Genomic DNA, 21011 nt, shown 5'->3' on the forward strand with positions numbered 1-21011 from the left:
AGCAAAGGAAACCATCAACAAAATGAAAAGGGAACCTAACAACTGGGAGAAGATATTTGCAAATCGTATATCTAATCAGGGGTTAATATCCAAAATATATAAAGAACTCATACACCTCAACAACAAAAAACAAACAACCTAATTAAAAAATGGGCAAAATGTCTGAACATTTTCTTGAAGAAGATATACAAATGGCCATAGGCACATGAAAAGATGTTCAACGTCACTAATTATTAGGGAAATGCATATCGAAACTACAATGAGATATCACCTAATGCCTGTCAGGATGGCTATAATTAAAACAATAAGGAACACCAAGTGTTGAAGAGGATGTGGAGAAAAGGGAACCTGAGCACTGCTGGTGGGAATGTCAACTGGTGCAGACACTATGGAAAACAGTATGGAGATTCCTCAAAAAATTAAGAGTAGAATTACCATATGATCCAGCTATTCTGCTTCTGGGTATTTATCCAAAGAACATGAAAACATGAATGCAAAAAGATATTTGCACCCCTATTTTCATTGCAGCATTATTCACAATAGCCAAGACTTGGAAACAAGCTAAGTGTCCATCAATGGATGAATGGATAAAGAAGATGTGGTATATATGTGTACAACAGAATACTACTCAGCCATAAAAAAGATGAAATCTTGTCATTTGCAACAACATGGATGGACCTTGAGGATATTATGCTAAGTGAAATGTCAGATGGAAAAAGCCAGATACTATATGATTTCACTTATAAATGGAAGATAAAAACAACAACAACAAATAAACACATAGATATACAGATTAGATTGGTGGTGACCAGAGGGGCGGTGGGGAGGGAGGAGGGTGAAAGGGGAGATAGGGCACATGAATACAGTGATGGGTGGTAATTAGTCTTTGAGTGGAGAACATCAGTAGTCTACACAGAAATGGAAATATAATGATGTACACCTGAAATTTATATAATGTTATAAACCAGTGTTACCTCAATAAAAAAAACTTTAAAAAAATAATAATAATAATAAACAAATGAATAAGAAATTGACATTTCCTGTGCTTAACTAGAGAATTTTCTTTAATCCTAAAAGGAAGACAGCAATGAAACAATAACCAGGACTCAAGGCCTGCACACAGGTCCAGATGGACCATTGTAGAGCCAGGTGCTTCTAGAATCTAGTCCCCTAAAGTGCAGATGGGGAAACCGAGCCTTCAAGACAGGGAGCAACTTACCTAAAGCTGCACAGTGAGCCGTGATGGGCTGAAAACCATGAAGAAGATCCACAAAGAGGATGTGGAAGACGTTACTGTAGATAGAGCAACTTTTTATAACCACCAGATTAATTCGCGTTCAGTATCACATTGTAAGCTTCTATAACCTAATGTCACAGTTCATTATTTACATATAGATATTTTACTGAGTTTTAGCTACATCTCAAAAATGCGTTGAGTGTTTGGGGCTGATGTGTCATGTGACATAATTTATCCCATTCAAAATAATAGGAAGTCAATTATCAGTTAGCTTGCTTGCACAGATCATAAGATTTTTAGAAGCAGATGCTGATACGAAGAAGGGGGGTTTTTTTCCCCTCAACAAGTAGATATTTTGTTATTGGGGAAGAGCTGTAATAAGGACTCTTATTCACTTAAAGTTAACTGGAGAACAAAAGGAGACTGTGTGAGAAGGATCCTGGGAACTTCCAGGGAACAGCCACTCCCAGGAAGGAGCATGAGGCAGTCAGGCCTTGGGAGCAGCGCAAACCCAGGAGTCAGTCTGCATCCTGCCTTCCACTGCCTCTTCTCAGGTCGGCTCTATGTGTTGACTTCATTCCTCTCTCTTGATGCACTCCAGCTCTGTCCACAGCTCTTGAGTTTTACATTTGACCATTTTAGACAGCAGAAGGAGACTAATCTGATGTTCTTTCTGGTCCCAGGAAATCCAAGAAAGGAATTCATTGTTTCAGCTTGGGTCAGGCGGCACCCCGGAACCCATCGACTGTTGTTAGGGAAGCGCGGGTAGAAACCGTAACTGATATGGAGGGATCGGTTCCCTTCAGAATGTGGGGGGAGGGTTTCTGGGCAAGTAATCTCATAGACATCCATGACAAGACTTGAAGAAAGAAAAACGAAATGAGGAATAACCATTGGGCAGAGTCCGTCTCTAGCCGTCAGCTTTGCTCTTTCACGAGGCACAAGAACTTCCCCCAGACATGCACCACGTGTGGGATCAACAAAGGAAAGGCTTGAAATGTGGATATGAGACCTAGTTTTGCAACTCACAAGCCACGTGACCCTGGATAAGTCATCCTTTTAGAATGGGGCTAATAAGTCCTCCCCTGTTCGCTGCTGTGGTAGAGAACCCCCGCTGAGAACTGGGTGGTTCTTAGAGAGACAGCAGAGCCAGTTTACTGGGTACAAACATAGACTCTAGAGCAGTGGTTCTCAACTGGGGTGATTTTGTCTCTTGGGGGACATTTGGAAATGTCTGGAGACATTTTTGGTTGTCACAGTAGGAGGAGTAGGCTCCTGGCAATGGGTGGATAGAAGCCAGGGATGCTGTTAAATATCCTGCAATGCCCAGGACAGCCCCCGATATCAGTAAAGCGGAAGCCGAGCTACCCTGCTCCAGAGCCATGTTACCTCAATTCTAGTTATAGCTCCGCCATTTCAAAATCTGGGAAATTACCTCACTTTTTGTGCCTCAGTTTTCCCACCTCAAAATGGGACTAGTACTGGTACCTATCTCTTAAGGCTATCGTGAGGATCAAGCCAATTAATACATGAAAAGAGCTTAGGCCCTGCCTGATGCATAGTAAGTATTCACAAAATGTAAGCTGCTATCTCCCCCAAACCCGGCCAAGCATCAGAATCACCCTGAGACCTTGTTGAGTAACAGATTCCCAGGCTCTGCGTTAGGTGTACTGGATCTGAATCTTTGGGATTTGGAATCCAGGAATCTATGGGGTTTTTTGAGTCCCCCAGCTGCTCTTGATGATCAGCCAGGTGAGGGGTGACTGCTCTGAAGCCCGGCTATGCAGAGTGTAGTCTTCAGACCAGCAGCATCAGGAGCGCCTCAGAGCGGTGCCACCCAGACACCGACGTGCACGCAAAGCGCCTGGGGGCCTTGTTACGCTGCAGGGTCTGATTCAGGAGGTCAGGCGAGGCCTGAGAGTCTGCGTTTCTAACAAGCTGCCAAGTGAGGCCGATGTGCTGTCCTCTGACCACCCTTTGAGTCACGAAACTCCAAAGCACTTCATATATGCCTGTTATGGTTCCCAAGCCCTCAAAGATGCCAGTGGACCCCAAAGCCTGTTGAATGCCAAAGAGTTGAGCTAAAACAGCTGCCACTGTTTTTTTTTTCTACAACCAAAAAGCAGAGAAAGGACACTGGATATGAGATTTTTGTAGACAACCAACTCATACCACAAATAAGGAAACTGAGGTTTCTTCAGTCCTGGTGCCAGTATGATCTACATCGCTTTTCCATCCTTTGGGCAGAAGCTGTTGCATATTCTGGTGTGTAACATACTCTCCCCTCTCCCCGCCAAGCAAAAGGAATCCAAAATGATACTGCAGACCGCACACCTGCATTTACTGCTGGAAAGTCAGTCACCTTCCAGACCTGAAATTAGGGATGGTGCTTCCCCTGGTGAGCTGAGCACAGAAGAACAACTCCTGCAAAGACAACAGCTTGTGCATTTCAACTGCGATTCTATTATTTATTTAACTATTAACATTGTAGCAGCAATCATCATCATCATCCTCGTTGTTGTCGTCATCATCATCATCATCATCATCACCATCCTGGACCACAAAACTGCTCAGAGGCAGAGCCCTTCCTGAGTGTGAGGATGCTCAAGTGCAGATGGCTGGTCTAGGTGACTTTTAAGGTCTTTTCAGTCACTGACTTTGTTATAATTCATTGGTTTCTGGTGCCTAGAGGTGCCTTGTCTTGGAGTTTGTTTTTTCTCTGTTGAGCGTTTTGATAGCTGAGATGAATGAATTTAGAATAATAAACAGCAGGTAAATGAGGTCTCTATGTAAATGAGGAATCACTGTGTAATTATGGTCCTTCCATTTGCAGGTTTTGCTTCTGGAAAATAAGATTCAGGACCCTGCCCAGTTTCCACTCATCCTTTATAGGGGGATGTTCGTGGTCACCACCCTGTGCATAAGCCTCAGGCCTTGGCTACCTCAAGTTTGGGGTCACCACCCAGGCAAGCATCACCCTCAACCTCCCCAACTGTTGGTGAGTGAGATCAGGCCTCAAGTCAGAAGGATGCCATGCAGGTGGGGCTGGCTTGGCTTCCGCTTATCAGAGGAGAGTAGCAAGGTATGAATGAGGATCGTCTCCAGCATGGAGAAGAGATGCCAGGAAACTGAACTGTGGAAAGAGGTAGACCGGATAAATCAGGAGACCTGGATTCTTGTCCAACATGGCCAATTAATTCTCCTGTGTTCTGGGCAAGATATTTCTCCTCTCTATACTTCAGTTTCCCAAAGAAAGGGATTGGACCAAATGGTTTCTGAGTGCCTTCCCAACTTTGACTGATGTGTTAGTCAGTTCTCTCATTTGCAAGTGACTGAAAACCAATCCAAACTGGCCCAAGTTTTAAAACAAAAAGCAGACAGAAGTCCTTGCACATATCTGACTTCAGGCATGGCTGGATCCAGCTACTTAAATGGTATCATCAGGACTCAGTCTGTCTCTATCTCCTAGGTTTATTTTTCTCTGGGTGGGCTTTATTCAAGTAGACTTCACACGCACACAGTGGCAGATAACTGCTGGCAGCCTCTCAGTTACCGGCCCTTCTCTCATCAACCTTGATGTAAAGAGAGTTTCTCTTTTCCAAAAGGCCCATTGAAAGCCTTGGGATTAATTCTAATCCCCACAGCTTGGGTCACATGTCCATTCTGAACCAGTCCTATGGCCAGCAGATGAAGTATGCTGATTGGCTGGGCCTAAATCACATGCCTTAGTGGGATGGGGTCAGGAGTTCCCTGAACCTAGCGAGCTGAGAGTGAGGACAGGGTGACTTCAGGTTAACTGAAGAGGTAATGGTTGCTGGGTCAATTAATCCAACCAAGGTCCCTTAGAACATATCATAATTACAGTGAAATCTGGGGACCACAGATCATCTCATAGACACTCTTACAACTTCTCAGGAAGCCAGGCAAGATGTGGGGATCATTGCAAAGGGCAGTAAGGGGGATGTCACTAGAGGGTGGCCAGCAGCCTCTTCTCCTTTTGCTCACCATCTTGACTTTCTAAAAGCGCTCAGGTTCTCAGGCACATGGACCTTTTCTCGTATTCTGTTCCCTGCTCTGAGCCCTCACATTAACATCCTCACTGGGAATGTGCTGTGTCTGTGCTCAGGGTGAATACAAATGTGTTGGGTCCTTACAGGCAGATACAGGAAGCGTCAAGTGATGAGCTACAGCTGAGCGCTGTCTACCTGGGGGCCAGGATTGGTGCAAGGATCCCGTGAGGTGAGGTTATGGAGGTGCTTTATAAACTCTAAAACTGTGATTGGGTGCTAATTGCTTTTAATTTACCAGGCCCACCAGGAAGTCTGTGTGGACCCATACTGCTCTGGCCAAAATGCTTCTGGTCCAGGAAATACTCCTGCTTCTCTCACATCTTTCATATCACTGGTGATGACAATGTGGGTCACAGAACTCACTTACATGGAGAAGCCATCTAGCTGAGTCCTAATGAAATGCTTAAGAATGTGGTTTGTGAAGTGAGTCAGACCTGGGTCTAAGTCCACGCTCCCGACTTGCTAGCTGCATGACATTGGGAATATCTCTTCCCCTCTCGATGGCTCAGCTTCCTCACCTGTAAATGGGATGATAATAGTACCCACTTCAAAGGGTTGTAGTCAGAAATAATCTGTGTAAGTCCAAGTAAAGAGCTTAGCACAGTGCCTGTCACGCAGAAACGACTCCATAAATTTTGGTTATTAATATTATCTTCTCCCAAAAATGCAATCCCATACATGTCATTCCTCTTTCTTAAAAAAAAATAAATAAATAAACCAAGATACATTTTTTCCTTTGTGTGTGACCCCTAATTGATTTTTGACTAATATAAGTTTAGCCCTAAAGAACAGAAATTCACATTTTTAATCTAATGTATAAATAATATTTAGAAAAATACACTGTGACAACTTAGATTTAGTTTTCGAGTAATTCACACTCATCATTAAGAAGAAGAAGAAAGAATAGCGAGTATTGATTGTTTCCCATGTACTAAGTGGTTTGCAGGCATGAGCGCGTTTGTCGTGATCACAGCCCCATGTACCCCCTGGAAGACACAGTACCAACTCAAGGAGGCGGGCATGATTTGGCCACATTTCTAGCGTCATAGAAAGGCAGAGACACACACAACCAAGTCTTATTCCCTGTGAGAGGCTCTGTCACCTGGGTGAGGGCTAAGTATTACAGGGCCTCAAAGGGAGGAGAATTAATCCTGACCAGGGAACAGAGAGGCGTCACAGAAACCTCTGAGATTTGAACAAGGAGCAGGAACGTGGCAGATTACAAATGGAGGGAAAGGGCGCTCTTGGCAGAGGGAAGAGTACGTGCAAAGGCCCCCATCGTGAAGGCATATTGTGTGCTCGGGGAATGGCTCTAATTGTCTGTTATGATTGCAGAGTCGAGCACATGAGGTGGACACAGAGGGAGCGGCTGTTGTGAAATGAGATGGCTGGAGATTGGACTTGCCATACGATGGGCTTTGAATCCCCTGCTCAAGCTTAGAACTCTTTCTTGTAGGTTGTGAGATACCATTAAAGGCTTTTCGAGCATTACAGTAACACAATCTCTGAGCTTTTCTCAGTCTTATGTCCACTAAAAAGCAGTGTCTTTTTTCTATTCTTGATAAAAATGAGTCCCATGTGGTTATCTTTTCATGATCATAGAATTTCAGAGACCATCAGATCCAGCCCCTGCCTTTTAGCAGGTACAGAGTATATGTCCCCATTTCACGGATGAGGCAAATGAAGTTCAGGGGTGTAAAGGCCTAGATAGTGTAGAGGCCAAATTAGCATTCAGGTCTCCTGCAACCCAACACAGTTTTTCCAACATACACATCATACACTCTCTGACTGCGTGCAAACTCAATTATGAAAGAGCGGGAGAGCTATTTCTAAAGTGCAGGCAGTTTCACCCATCACTGCCCTCGTTGAATAGATGTCCCTGAAGGATTGAGATGGGAAGTGTGACTCTACCATCTTCTCTGTAGGTCTTGGTCCCTTCATGCTCTTCATAGAGTGAGACTTTCATGCTTAGAGCTATGTGTATAATATTTTCTACTATATGGCCTTGAAACACAGTGCTGTATTGTAGGATGTTTAAGGGATTATTCAAGGTAGTTTCAACAATTCCCAATTTCTGCCTCATGCTCTGGTATGACTGGTCTCCCTGCTATCCCTCCACAGGTCTTCCAGAGGCTACTGGTATCTGTAGATGGATCTTTCTGATTCCCTTGGTCGTCCGCAGTTTGAACCAGTCTGTCAAGCTCCTCTCCTTGGGCCGTATGTGCCTCTCCTACCCCTGCAATTCCACGTCCCCTTGGAGATCATCACACCATTCACCATGTCCCGGGTGCTGAAGCGCCGGCCTTCGTGGTAAACCTGGACGTCCACCCTGCCATGGTCTGTCTGACCATGAGTAAAAGGCAAGCAGCCTTGCTTCTCTCCTGCCCCTCCACCAAACCCCAGAAGTTTCCAGGAGTCAGGCCGCCAGGACCTCCCTAGCGCAATGCAAAGTTCCAGGCACAGTAGATGTTTGTGGAATTAAGGTGAACCTAAGTGGGACTCATCCGTTAGGTTCTTTGGTGGCAAGCAAGAGAATACAACTCTGGCCAAGAAGCTAAAACAAAGGGAATTGGGGGTTCCTAACAGAGTCGAAGGAAGAGCTAAAGAAGCAGATGTCGAAAAAGACCAAAACCGGGCAAAGCCTGAGATTGGAGTCAGAGGAATTAAGAGACTCTGCCTCTGAGATAAATTTCTTCCAGCTGTCTTCCATCCTTGGGCTCTCTGCTCAAGATGCAAATTCTATGGAGAGAGAGTCCAATCACACATGCCCATCCAGTGGGCAAGGAATGGTGGGGAATTCTGATTGACAATGCCACCAAGAACGCCATGCAGTGAGAGAGGGATGATACCTCAAGTCAAACATGGGGTTCTGCACCAAAAGAAGGGGGAATCAATGGTGGGGATGTTAATAGCAGCAGTCTACTTTGTGTGGACATCACCATCCAGATGACAGATGTCACCAGGTAAGGGTAGCTGTGAGAAACAGGGAAGAGTCAGATATGACATTAGCCAACTTAGAGAAATGGTCACAGCATCTTGAAGTACTAAAAACAGCGAAAGTTGTAGATCAGGAGGAAACTAAGTTCAACACCCAGCTCTCTATTTTTAAAAGGCTTAATCTGAGAACCTGAACAATGATCCCTGAGCTTCCTGGAATTGTGTGCAAACACGGTATGCAAAGGCATGCGTTATTGTTGGTTTGTTGTGGTTGCCATTGTTTTGGGGTGTTTTTTTTGCAAGGAGAATCCCTAGTTCCCACCGACTTGTGAAAGTGGTCTGTAAAACATTATGAATCTGTTAACAAGGAGGCTGCCCTCTCTCAGACAGGCCCCAGTCAGAATCTCCCTCATCGGAGCTGTGGGGCGCCATCTTGGTCGCTATTTCTACCAGGGACATGGATGAGGATGGAAATAGCCCCACTTTCTCAATTTGAAAAATGAGAGTCCAGAGGAAACCGTCTCAGGCATTTTCAGTTTAGATGGTGATTATGGATTCTTTCTCCTTGGAAATTCCCAGGAGCTCCACAATCTGCTCAGAACTAGGTAAAAAATGTGGTTTTCTCTCACAGCCTACCATGAGCGATTTGAGCAGGGGCCATGGCCACAAAAGGGTGCACAGTTCAGTCTAAAGTTCCCCATCTCCAGGGAGCGAGGGCCCAGGGTAGGCACATTTCCAAATTTACAAGAAGCCAGAAAACTTGATTTTATGTATATGTATGTAACTTTTCCAATTTTTAAATAGTTGTAGCTAATTCAAATTGTTTTTTTTTTTAAGATGTGGCCCTCAGGTGGCCAATTTGCAACTAGGATCTAGATTTCATTCCCAAGGTATTTATGAGGGCTTCTGAGCCTCTCTCTCTCTCCTCTCTCATATACCCAAATGCACACATCCTCACTCTTATTTAAAGAAAATGAGATTGCTTGATAAAAGAGGTTTCCTTCTGTTTCTTCTGGCTTTGTATTCTTTGTTGGAAGATCTTCAGTTTCCCCAGTGGCTATTCAGTAAGGTGGTTTTAAGTCTATAAATGGCAAGAGTGGAACTGCTTATATTGTGAGGTTGGAATAAGCATTAATGAATGAGATGTTGAGGGGGACATATTTTAAGCTCAGTAGAACAGAGAACTGCCTTCTGCTGGATGAGAAGGGAATAGTGAATGCCCCATCTCTGAAAGTATTTAAGCAGAGGTAGGTCAACCACTCATCAAGGGAGGAGTAGTTCTGCTATATGGCTTATGAGAAGTTCCTTCCAAGTCTGAGAGTCCCTTTATTTACCTAATAAATCAGTAAAAAAAAAAAAAAATTTGGTGATTAAATTACTGAATCTAAAGGATGATGTTTTTGTAGCCATTGTCTGAGGCATTGTAAATAGTAGATTGTGGATGTCATGAAACATATCTGTGTGGCCTGAATACGTTTACTCTGGATGCGTAGACTGTTTTCTACACCTTGTCTGACTGAAATACATAACCCGCAGATTTCTCTTCCTCCATTGTTTCTTACTGACTCACCTCTAAAATTTATGAACTCAGTTGGAGGTACACTGAGTCAAACCTCTCCAGCAAGTAACCAGTAATTCATGGAGCATCAGATAAGGGAGCTGAGGGCCAGAGACCAGAGGCTGCATGTTGGGTTACCCAGAGATTGAGTTTCAGAGCCAGGACTAGAACATAGGTCTCCTGATCTCTGAGCTAGGGGCTATCATGTCATGCAGGTTACACTAGGAGGGTTTCTGTAGTATAAAAACATTTCACAAATTTATGTAGAACTTCAGAAATTAAGACATTTACCATGACTGGGATAAGGTTGTTCTTAACATTCCCTTATTATCCTTTTAATGTCAGTAGGATCTGTAGCGATGTCCCATCTTTCATTTCTGTTATTGGTGATCTATGTCTTCTTCCTTTTTTTCTTGATCAGTGTAGGAAGAGCTTTATCGATTTTATTGATCTTTCCAAGCAAATAGCTTTTGGTTTTATTGATCGTTTTTCTGTTTTCAATTTCCTGGATTTCTCCTGTTATGTGTGTTATTTCTTCACTTCAGCTTGCTTTGGGTTAAATTTTTATTTCTAGTTTCTTGACATGGGAGCTTAGATCATTGATTAGCATAAGCATTTAATGCTATAAAATTTCCTTTAAGCCTGCATTAATACGGTATTCACTAACCACATGTAGTTATTAAGTCACTTGAAATGTGACTAGTCTGAATTGAGATGTGCCATAGTGTAAAATAAACACCAGATCTTGAGACTCTAGTATAAAAAGTGTAAAATATACCATTAATAATTTTTATATTATTACACGTTGAAATAGTAATTTTTATTGTGTCCAATAAAATATAATACTAAAATTGACTCCACCTGTTTTCTTTTTGCTTCCTTCAATGTGGATAGTAGACAAATTAAAAATACATATATGACTTGCATTTGTGGCTCAAATTGTATTCCTATTGGACAGTGCTGCTCCAAATCTTGCATTAGCTGCATCCCACACATTTCAATACATTGTGTTTCTTTTTGTTCAATTCAAAATATTTTCAAATTATCCATACAACTTTCTCTTTGATGCATTTAGAAGGGTTTTATTTAATTTCCAGGTATCTGGTGGTTTTCCAGATACCTTTTTGTTATTGACTTCTAGTTTAGTTCCACTTTCGTCAGAGAACATTCTTTTTGCATGATTTCATTTCTTGTAAGTTTGTAGCTTTGTTTTATGGCCCAGAATATAGTTTATCTTGGTGTATGCTCCATGTGCACTTGAAAACAATGTGTATTCTGCTGGTGTTAGATGGAACATTCTATAAATGTTAAGTAGGTCAAGTTGATTTATCTTACAGAGACTTATTGATTTTCCATCTGCTTGTTCTACTGATTATCAGGAGAAGAGTATTGAAGTCTCCAAATATATTTATGAATTTGTTTATTTCTTCTTTCAAATCTATCAATTTTTGCTTCATACATTTTGAAGGTTTGTTGTTAGATGCATACACATTTACATCATTTAGATTTGTTTTGATAAATTGACCCCTTTATCATGACATAATGTCTCTCTTTATCTCTGACAATATTCCTTTTCCCAGAGTCTACTTTGCCTAATATTAACACAGCCACTCTAGGTTTCTTTAAATTAGTTTTTGCATGTAATACATTTTTCCCCTTAAGTTTAACAAGTTTATGTTTTTATAGTTTAATTGGGTTTCCTGTAGACTGCATTTAGTTGGATCTTGCTTTTATATCCAATTTGACTCTGTCTTTTAATTATTGTGTTTAGACCATTTATGTTTAAGGTAATTATTGACGTGGTTGGATTAAAATCTACCATCTTGCTAATTGTTTTCTATTTGTTCCATCTGCTCTTTGCTTTTCCTTCTTTCTTCTTGCTTTTGGATGAATTGATTATTTTTTAAGATTCCATCTTATTATGTATACCTCTTTTAACTGTTTTAGTAGTTACCCTAGGATTTTTAATATATATCTTTAACTAATCACAGATTACTTCAAAATAATATTATATCATTTCATGTGTAGTATAAGAACCTTACAGTAGTATACTACCGAGTCCTCCTTCCCTATTTGTCCTATTTTTGTCATATATTTATTGTTATATATGCTATAAACCCATAATACATTGCTAATTTCTTGCTTTAAACCAGGGGTTGTCTAACCTTTTCTTAAAGGGCCAGATACTAAATATTTTAGGCTTTCTGTCCATATTGGCTTTATCACAACTAATTAACTCTACCGTTCTTGCTCAAAAGTAGCCATAGACAATATATAAACTAGTGCGCATGGCTGTGTACCAATAAAACTTTACTCACAGAAGTAGGCAGCCAGCCCACAGGCTATTGCTTTAGATAGACTTTGCTTTAGATAACAAATCTCTTTGAGTAATTAAAAATAAGGAAAAAAAATATCTTTTATATTTACCTTTCCTTTAACCATTTCCAAAGATCTTCATTCCTTTTTGTAGATCTCTAACTGTCTGATGTCATATTCTTTTTCCCTGAAGAACTTCTTTTAACACTTCTTGCAGCACAGATCTGCTGGTAATCAATTATCTCAGTTTTTGCCTGTCTCAAAAAAGTCTTTATTTCTCCTTCATTTTTGGAAAATATTTTCTCTGGATGTAGAATTCTGAGTTGACGGTGTTTTTGTGTCAGCATTTTCAAGATATCACTTCATCGTCTGCTAGTTTGCATGATTTCTAACGAGGATGCTGCACTTCTTAGGTTTGTTCTTCTATATGCAAAGGTCTTTTTTCCCTGGATGGCTTCAGGTTTTTCTCTTTACTTTTGGTTGTCAGTAGTTTGAATAGGTGTTGGTCTAGTAGTTAAGATTTGGCTCTCTCACCGCCTCAGCCTGGGTCCATTTCCCAGTCAGGGAACCACCCCACTCATCTGTCAGTTGTCAGGCTGTGGTGGCTGTATGTTGCTGTGATGCTGAAAGTTATGCCACCAGTATTTCAAATACCAGCATGTTACCCACAGTGGACAGGTTTCAGCGGAGCTTCCAGACCAAGACAGATGAAGAAGAAGGGCCTGGCTACCCACTTTCAAAAAAATTGGCCATCAAAACCCTGTGAATGGCAATAGAGCATTGTCTGGTACAGCACCAGAAGGTGAGAGGATGGCACAAAAAGACCAGGTAGCATTCCACTCTGTGGTACACAGGTCAGGTCACTAGGAGTCAGAATCAACTCAATGGCACTAACAACAACAAAGTTTGAATATGATGTGTCTAGGTGAGTGTGCGTGTGTGTTTTAGTGTTTATCGTATTCTGGTTTGGTGTTTTTCTCTGAACTTTTGATCTGTAGTTTTATGTCTTTCGTTATTTTCTGAAAATTCTTGGCCATTATTTTTTCAAATATTTCTTTTGCCACATTCTTTCTTGTCCCTCTGGGATTTACAATATATTCGTATGTTAGACTGTTTTATATTGTCTTATAGCTCTCGGATGTTCCAGTTTTTCCACTCTTTTTTCTCCTTGTATTTCAATTTGAGTAATTTTTACTGAGCTATCTTCAAGTTCACAGATTCTTTCCTTGGTTTATTGAGTATACTGATAATCCTATCAAAAGAATTCTTCACCTCCTATCAAAAATTCTTCATAGTATTTTTTTTATTACCAGCATTTCCATTATGACTACTTTTTATAGTTTTCATCTCTCCACTGAGTTCTCCATTTGTTCACACATGTTGTCCAAATCAACTGCAGAAAAGTCATGAAGTACTCAGAAATAGGTATGTCCTCAATTCTCTCTGCCTTCTGAGATGGTGGGGAGCAGGCTTGGGGCTGACTTTGTCTGTGAGAAAAACCTTTTGTAGAGGACAGCCAGGATAACAACCTAGAGATTCTCCAACAGGGTCACGGAATCTCAGAATTCTAGAAGTTTCTCATTTTGGAGTCTTGGAAGCTAGGGTTCAGAAAAGGTTCCTAAGATTTTAGAGTTGAGTTTTAGAGCTTGAATACTGCTAGAGATGGGAGTTCACCAACTTACAAGGGAGATCAGGCCAAAGAGAAGCAGCTGCCTTCCTTCAGGTAGGGTGATGATGTTAATGCACCACTAGAGGGAGGCCAGTGCCTGTTCAGAGTGTCACGGTCACAACAGAAGCAGGACCTTCCCTCTCCCCGTCCTCCCCCTCCATGTGCACCAGGAATGACAGAGCCACCGATCGGAAGAAGAAAAACAAAGGGAGAACAGTACACCTTTGTCTTCTCTGAAGTGTCATGTAATGCTATGGGGCCAGGAGTCTTCATTCCTTCTCATAAAAGAGATAAAAAAAAAACAAGACTATGTCCTAACCTTCTCGAACATCTTTTTCCTTAGGTTTCCTTTTCCAGATCTTTGTTGATAGTTGGAGCTGAGAACAAAACAGATTGTTATTAACTGTAGATTATTTTAACCTCACTAAGCCTCAATGACCTCATTTCTAAAGTGGGATCAATTTCTGTTCTGCTTTTCTATTAGGCTTTAAAATGCTGTAATATAACATCACAAAATACTAATGATATACTGTTAAGTGAGAAAGGCAGATAGTAGGACAATATGTATCAAGCAGCATCATTTGTAAGAAAAATGAATGTGGATGTGTGTGCGGATGGGGGTGTGTGTGTCTGTGTCTATGTGTGTCCAGAGGGGGAGATCATAGTTGATCTAGGTAGTGGAATTGTGTATATGTTTGTTTTCTATTTGCTTATGTATATATTCCCATTTTTCTACACTGAATGTAGTTTTTAGAAAGCCAGATTATATTAAAAACTCCAAAGTTTGATACAAATATAAGGAATGATTGTCATTGGTCCATGCAAATTCCCTACCTCAATTTATTTATTTATCTTTCCCCTTTATTTACACCAGTGGTTCTCAACTACAGGCAATTCTCTCCCCCTCCCCAGGGGGACATTTGGAAATGTCTGGAGATACTTTTTGGTCATCACAAGTAGAGGAGTGGTGTTATTGGCATCTGGTGGGTAGAGGCCAGGGATGCTGCTAAACATCCTACAATGCACAGGACAGCCCCCCACTTAGAAGCTATTCGAATCAGATACTGGCCCCAAGAAAGTTGACATTGAATGAGAAAGTACAGATTTTATATTATAATCTATTTAACCCATCTTGTATTATAAAACATTTAATTTGTTTCCAATATTCTGATGTTATAAATGATGCTACAAAGAATATTATTATATATGCATTCTTAGGAAATAAGAGAAGGTTTCTTCAAGATGGATACCAAGGAGTAGTGTAGCTGCGCCAATGGGCCCATCCGTTCTTGGTTTTAACAGTAGCTGTAAACCTAGGAAGATGGATAGTGTCTAAAAACAGAGACTAAAAAAAAAAGCGAGAAACAGCATGAGATTTTAACATGATACCATTTACATTAAGCAAACACAGCAACAAAGCAACAACACACACGTTGGAAAAGTAAATATACAACAGTGTATGCTAAATACATCATCACTGTCGCCCATGGTGGGAAAAGGAATGGTATGAATCAGCGTTTCTCTACCTCAGCACTACTGACATTTTGGGAGGCATAATTCTTTGTTGTGGGGACTGTCCTACATGTGCTTTGTAGGATGTTTAGCAGCATCCTTGGCCTCTGCCCACTAGATGTTGATAGCAGTGTGACAAGCAAAATGTCTCCAGACATTACCAATTGTTCCATCGTGGGGTGGGGGGGGGCAGGGGGAGCAAAATTGCCCCCAGCTGAGACCACTGGTATAAATAAAGAGGGAGGATACTTGAGTTTACTGTTAGGAACAGGGTACGAAAGGACTTCTTTCTCTACATTTTCACCAAAACCTGCTATTATTAAGCATCTTTTATGTTTTAACTTTTTATTTTACCAATGTGATTGGTAAAAAACAAAAACTCATTTCCTTGCTTCCGTCACATTGAGCATCTCTTCATGCTTATTGGTATTTGGATTCCTTCTTCCATACCTGATTGGTACTTACCTATGTCAGTGTGTGAGTGCTTGACGTCCAAGGGGAGGAGGCAAAGCCTTCTGGGAGAAGTTTTCTTCATAAACGTAGAAAACTTCCATTGCTTCCTTCATTTCTACGGCAGACTTTGCTAACGGCTAGGCACTGGGCTGTGCTACATGTTTTCTGCTTAAGCAATGTGGAAGGCATAGGGCTCAGGTCCTTTCTAGTATTACAATTCTAGAAGACGATGCATTGACGTGAGAGGAGAGAAGGTTGCGTGGAGTTGGGGGGAACCCGAGTCTTTGTGTCAAAGACCAGCTGAGTAGAGGCTTCTCAAAGCTCTGAGTTCCTGTAGCTGGAGTCCTGCAGACTCATTCATTCAACACCTACTTACTGAGCGTCAGACCCTGTTCCAGATCCTGATCAGCTCCTGACAAGGATTGTTCTCTTCTCTTAGAAACAGCAGAAGGCAAAAGTCAACTGTTCAGTCTTTAGGCTTAAAGATATTCTCTACCAACAAAACTGTTTCCTGTCATTTATCAAGCTTTCTCCTGGGCACCTAACAGCATTTTAAGGACATTAATTATTCTACTCTTTCTTCAGAGGGAGAAGTTATAGCCATGCAGTAGGTAAAGACCCAGAAGAAAGGATTGTTCAAGTTCACAAAAACAACGGGGAGACCATATTACTAAAAGCCAGTCTCCAATCTCTAGGTTTGGAAAAAATTTTGTTCCTGAAGACTTAAGAAAATTACTTTGTCTCTGAGCCTCAGTTTCTTTCCTGCCTAGCCTACCTCATAGGATTTATAGAGATCATAGAAGCTAATTAATATGAAAAAAGATATGCTTTGTTGACAACAAAGCAATAAACAAATGCAAAGTATCATGAATGTTGCATTAGATCACTGAATATCAGAACAGGGAGAATTTGCTAATAATTTAGCCGAAACTTCCCCTGAATCATCATCCTCCCCATTCTGCCAGTTTATAGACAAGCAAATGGAAGCTCAGAGATGGAAAGTGATTTGTCCAATAGCGGTAAAGAAAATGCCAAATAGTCTGCAGTCATTTTGACTCAGAGGACATTTTGTTGTTGATACATGAAAATCCATAAACTCCAGCTTTTCCTTCCATGTGATGGTTAAAGGGACTTGTTCCTTTCCTTGTTCCTGAGTGTGCCTCACTCCTAAGTACACTCCAGGGTTAAAGGGAGATAAAGCTCAAGAACAGGGTGAGGAATATTTTCTCACATTGCTTGATAATTTTATAAAAGACCAAAAGTTTAATGATTTCAAGCTTTATCAAACCCCAGCCTCAACATAGTCACATTGAAGTTACCCTGCCAAAATATCCTGCTCCATAGAGCGTTATCAGCAAAACAAGGAGACTCTCTATGTTGTCCTGTGAAATGTTTTCCAACACTCCGCCATGCTAGGACTCTGTAACTGTAGATGTCTTGCCTCCAGGGCCATGGGAAACCAGGTGTCTTCTTCAGCTGCAGGTTCCATGGCCATCCTCATCCCCTGCCTGGTCCTCTCTCTGGTGGGCTCTGTGAGCAGCAACACGCTGGCCCTCATCATCTTGTCCTTCCTGGAGATCACCACCTACTACTTGGAGGGCATGAGCCCCCTCACCATTGCCAAGGACACCCTGATCAGCATCCTGGGCTTCGTGGGCTTTGTGGTGAGGACCTACCAGGCCCTACACAATCTGTTCCAGCCTCAAGACTCTCTCACCTTTCCCAGTTCCACTGGCACCTTGGAACAGTGTGACCAGTTTTCAACTTGACACTTCTCCCTCCACTCCCTAAACTGACATTCTTGTCTCTTTCATTGCTAATCTCTCTATTTTTATGAGGCCACCATGGTGTTGCACAGAGAGGACAGAAATGGAGTCAGAAGATCTGAATTCTATTCCCAAGTTCCGTGACTTACTCGCACCTGATCTGGGCTGGGCTGTGTCTCCTTGGGAGCCTTCGTTTCACATGCGGTTGAAGAGTCCAGCCTCACCCACTGCAGAATGTTGTGGGAAAAAGTGAGGATATGTGGACGAACACACTTTAAAAAGATCAAGTGCTTTACAAATGTCAGTGATTCTTATTTCACTATTTTCTCCTGTGAGGGCCAGAAGAGGCATGAAGGGAACCCTTCTTTCTCCAAGCCAGGCTAAACTATCTCTTGTCTTGACAGCTTGGAAGCTGAGCAAACACTGATCTGTGATCCAGGAGACTTGGTTATGGCAACCTTAGGTACAGGTGGCACTGATCGAGGCTGGTTGCGGGCCAGGCAATGTACAAAGTGCATCCCATACACCATGTCACTGTCGTCCTCAGAACCCTGGACAGTAACTAGTATTCCCTCCATTTTACAAGAGAGGATACTTGGGCTCTGAGAGGTTAGGTAACAGTCTAAGTCAAGCAGTTAGTAAATGGCAGAGCCAGAATTTAAACATTTGATGGTTCCTAACCCTAAACACTGTCATTACCTCAGCTACCTGACTTAAGTGACTTCTCTCTGGAACACAGTTTCCCCAGGCTGGCCTCCGTTCTTGTTGATGGGGCCAACTATGGCTTTGCCTCCTACCTCCTGTACCCCCCTGAGCTGCTTGCAAGTAGGGACAGGAATGTTGGTGTGTCTGCAATTATTGGGCACCTTAACCAGAGGAAGGTGCTGTTGAGCTCTAATGTAGCATCTATATGACATGGGCAGCATCTTGATTCAGGTGGAACAGCACTGAGCAGGGGTTCCTATAGAACTGGATTTTAGCTCCAGGATTACCTCTAGCTAGCTGGGGAGAGTGGACATCTGGGAGGATTCACCTTTCCAGCATCCTTCCTCTCCTTCTGGAAACAATGCCTTGATTTTGCCTTAAAGAACCACCCTTTCTCCCCTCCCAGTTTACCAGCCAAGGGAGGTCATCTGCTCACCACAAGACATGCCAATAGTCAGGAGGCAAGATGGTAAGAGAGAAAGGGTTTCTTTATTACCGCTTTCTAGCAAGAGGGAAGATGACCGACTAACGTCTGAAAAAACTATCTTACAGAGCAAAGACTACAGGCCGGTTATATAGGGTATTTGTCTCCAGGTGGGGACAGACATCTAGTCCGAGTTCCTGATAGTCCTTTTTTTTACTAGATATGCATCAGAGACTGGAGCAACACCCTATACCCTGATCTTTCAGTTGTCATTGATGATGGCTATCAGCATAGACTCACATTCCTAAGGAACTCAGAAGAACAAAGCTGTCAACTTATAGCAGCTGGGAGGGGCCGTAAAATCTACAAAGCCTGCAAATCCCCCAGAGACAAACCCTTATTTATCTAGGCCAACTAAAGCAAAGATTCAAAGGGGCTGATGAGTCAGGATTAGTTCATCAGAAGTCATTCAAAGTTACCAGATGGTTTCTTTTCTACCATATGGCTTCCTTCATGTCAACCTTGTGTTGAGCTGGTATCACCAGTCTGTGTGATTTCAGAGGAGTGTTACCAGATACAAACATAGGTTCTTCACCTGCCACACAAGAAGGGCCAAATAAAACCAGAACACCAGGCTTATGGCAAGGAAAGTGTTTTTATTTCGGATGACATCAGCCAGGAGATGAGAGTAAGCCCTCAGATTTGTCTCATCTCCCCAAAAGATGGGAGGCAAGGGGTTTTTAAAGGTTGCGAAGAATGTGGCTGCTCATGGTGGGGGGGGGGGGGGTGCCTCTGGCCTTGCTGGTTGGCGCTTTCCCTCCAGCCTGTGTTTGGCCTTGAGAGGCTGTTTGCAGGAAGGGGGATGGCGAGATAAGGGGATCCACAGGTGGATGTTCTTGGTTATTTCCCTCCATAGTAGATAGTGGGTTCTGGTGCCAGGAATCCAAGGAGTAAGCAGGGAAAGGGGATGAGTGCTTTGGTTTTAACCCCATATATGCTGGGTTTAATGTAGGGGAACTGATATCAGGAGCAGATTCCACCCTGACTCCGGGAGCAGGCACATGAGCCAGGTTTGGCAAATCAGTGCATTCAATCCCTCACCCACAGTATTTTATTCTGGGATGGGCATGTGATCTAAGGGCTTTGATCAGTGATATCAGGATGGGGGTAATCTTTCTGCTGGGGTTGCTAAACCCAGATGAACTCACCTGGTATTGTAGTAAACAGATTCTCAGACTGCACAGCAGAAGCACATCTCAAACAGAAGGAAATGGAACCAAGAGATGGAGGAAAGGCCTGTTGACATCACTGGAGCTCCTTCTTCCTCTGGTATCTGGTACAGGTTCCATATTGTACTTTCCAGTTACCCAGACCAATTTTCTTTTTGCTCAAGCCACATTAGGCTGGGTTTCTCACATTAGTAACTGAAAGAACCCCGACTAAATTTCTCAGTGACCTCGAGCAATTTCTTTCACTTCATTTAGAGTTCATTGCTTCATCAGAAATAAGAGAGTTGAAACTCTTAGATCCTTAATAGTATCAGCATTCTATAATTCTGTATTATATTTAAAATGGTATTTCACTACACATCCATCAGAATGACCATAATCAAAGAGATGGACAATACCAAATATTGACAAGGATGTATAGAAACTGGAACCCTCATACATTGCTGATGGGAAAGTAAAATGGTGTGATCCCTTTGAAAAAGCAGTTCGGTAGCTTTCAAAAACTGAAACATGTGCTTACCATACAACCCAGAAATTCTACTTCTAGATAATTTACCCAAGAAAAATGAAAACAAAACACATGTCCAGGGCCAGCCCAGTGGAGCAGCGGTTAAGTGCACATGTTCTGCTTCAGCAGCCCAGGGGTCACTGGTTTGGATCCCGGGTGCAGACATGGCACCACTTGGCAAGCTATGCTGTGGTAGGCATCCCACATATAAAGTATAAGAAGATGGGCATGGATGTTAGCTCAGGCCCGGTCTTCCGCAGCAAAAAGAGGAGGATTGGTAGCTGATGTTAGCTCAAGGCTAATCTTCCTTAAAAAAAACCCCGCATATGTCCACACAAAGATGTGCGTGCAAATGTTCATAGCAGCGTTATTCATGATAGACCCAAACTAGAAATAGTCCAAATGTCCATCCACTGGTAAATGGATAAAGTAAATGTGGCATATCCATACAATGGAACATCATCCAGCATCAAAAGGAACAAACTATCCATGCCTCCTATAGCATGGAAAAACCTCAAAAACATTATGCCGAGTGAAAGAAGCCAAATGCAAAGACCACGTATTGTGTGAATCCATTTATCCATAAATTTACTAAAATCATTTAATTGTACACTTGCAATCGGCGAA

General features: G+C 42.1%; 1 long non-coding RNA gene across 1 annotated transcript in view; it reads left to right on the top strand.

Annotated features, from left to right (window-relative positions):
• The window catches only part of LOC111771888 (uncharacterized), a 46945-nt gene extending 37339 nt beyond the window's left edge, over positions 1-9606 (top strand). The window contains exons 5-7 of the long non-coding RNA XR_011425486.1: positions 4071-4203; positions 5394-5476; positions 7429-9606. This is a non-coding gene — a long non-coding RNA (uncharacterized lncRNA). The remainder of the gene's footprint in view (positions 1-4070; positions 4204-5393; positions 5477-7428) is intronic.
• The last annotated feature ends 11405 nt before the right edge of the window (positions 9607-21011 follow it).

The sequence above is a fragment of the Equus caballus genome, chromosome 14 (assembly GCF_041296265.1).
Source record: "Equus caballus isolate H_3958 breed thoroughbred chromosome 14, TB-T2T, whole genome shotgun sequence".
Lineage (NCBI taxonomy): Eukaryota > Metazoa > Chordata > Mammalia > Perissodactyla > Equidae > Equus > Equus caballus.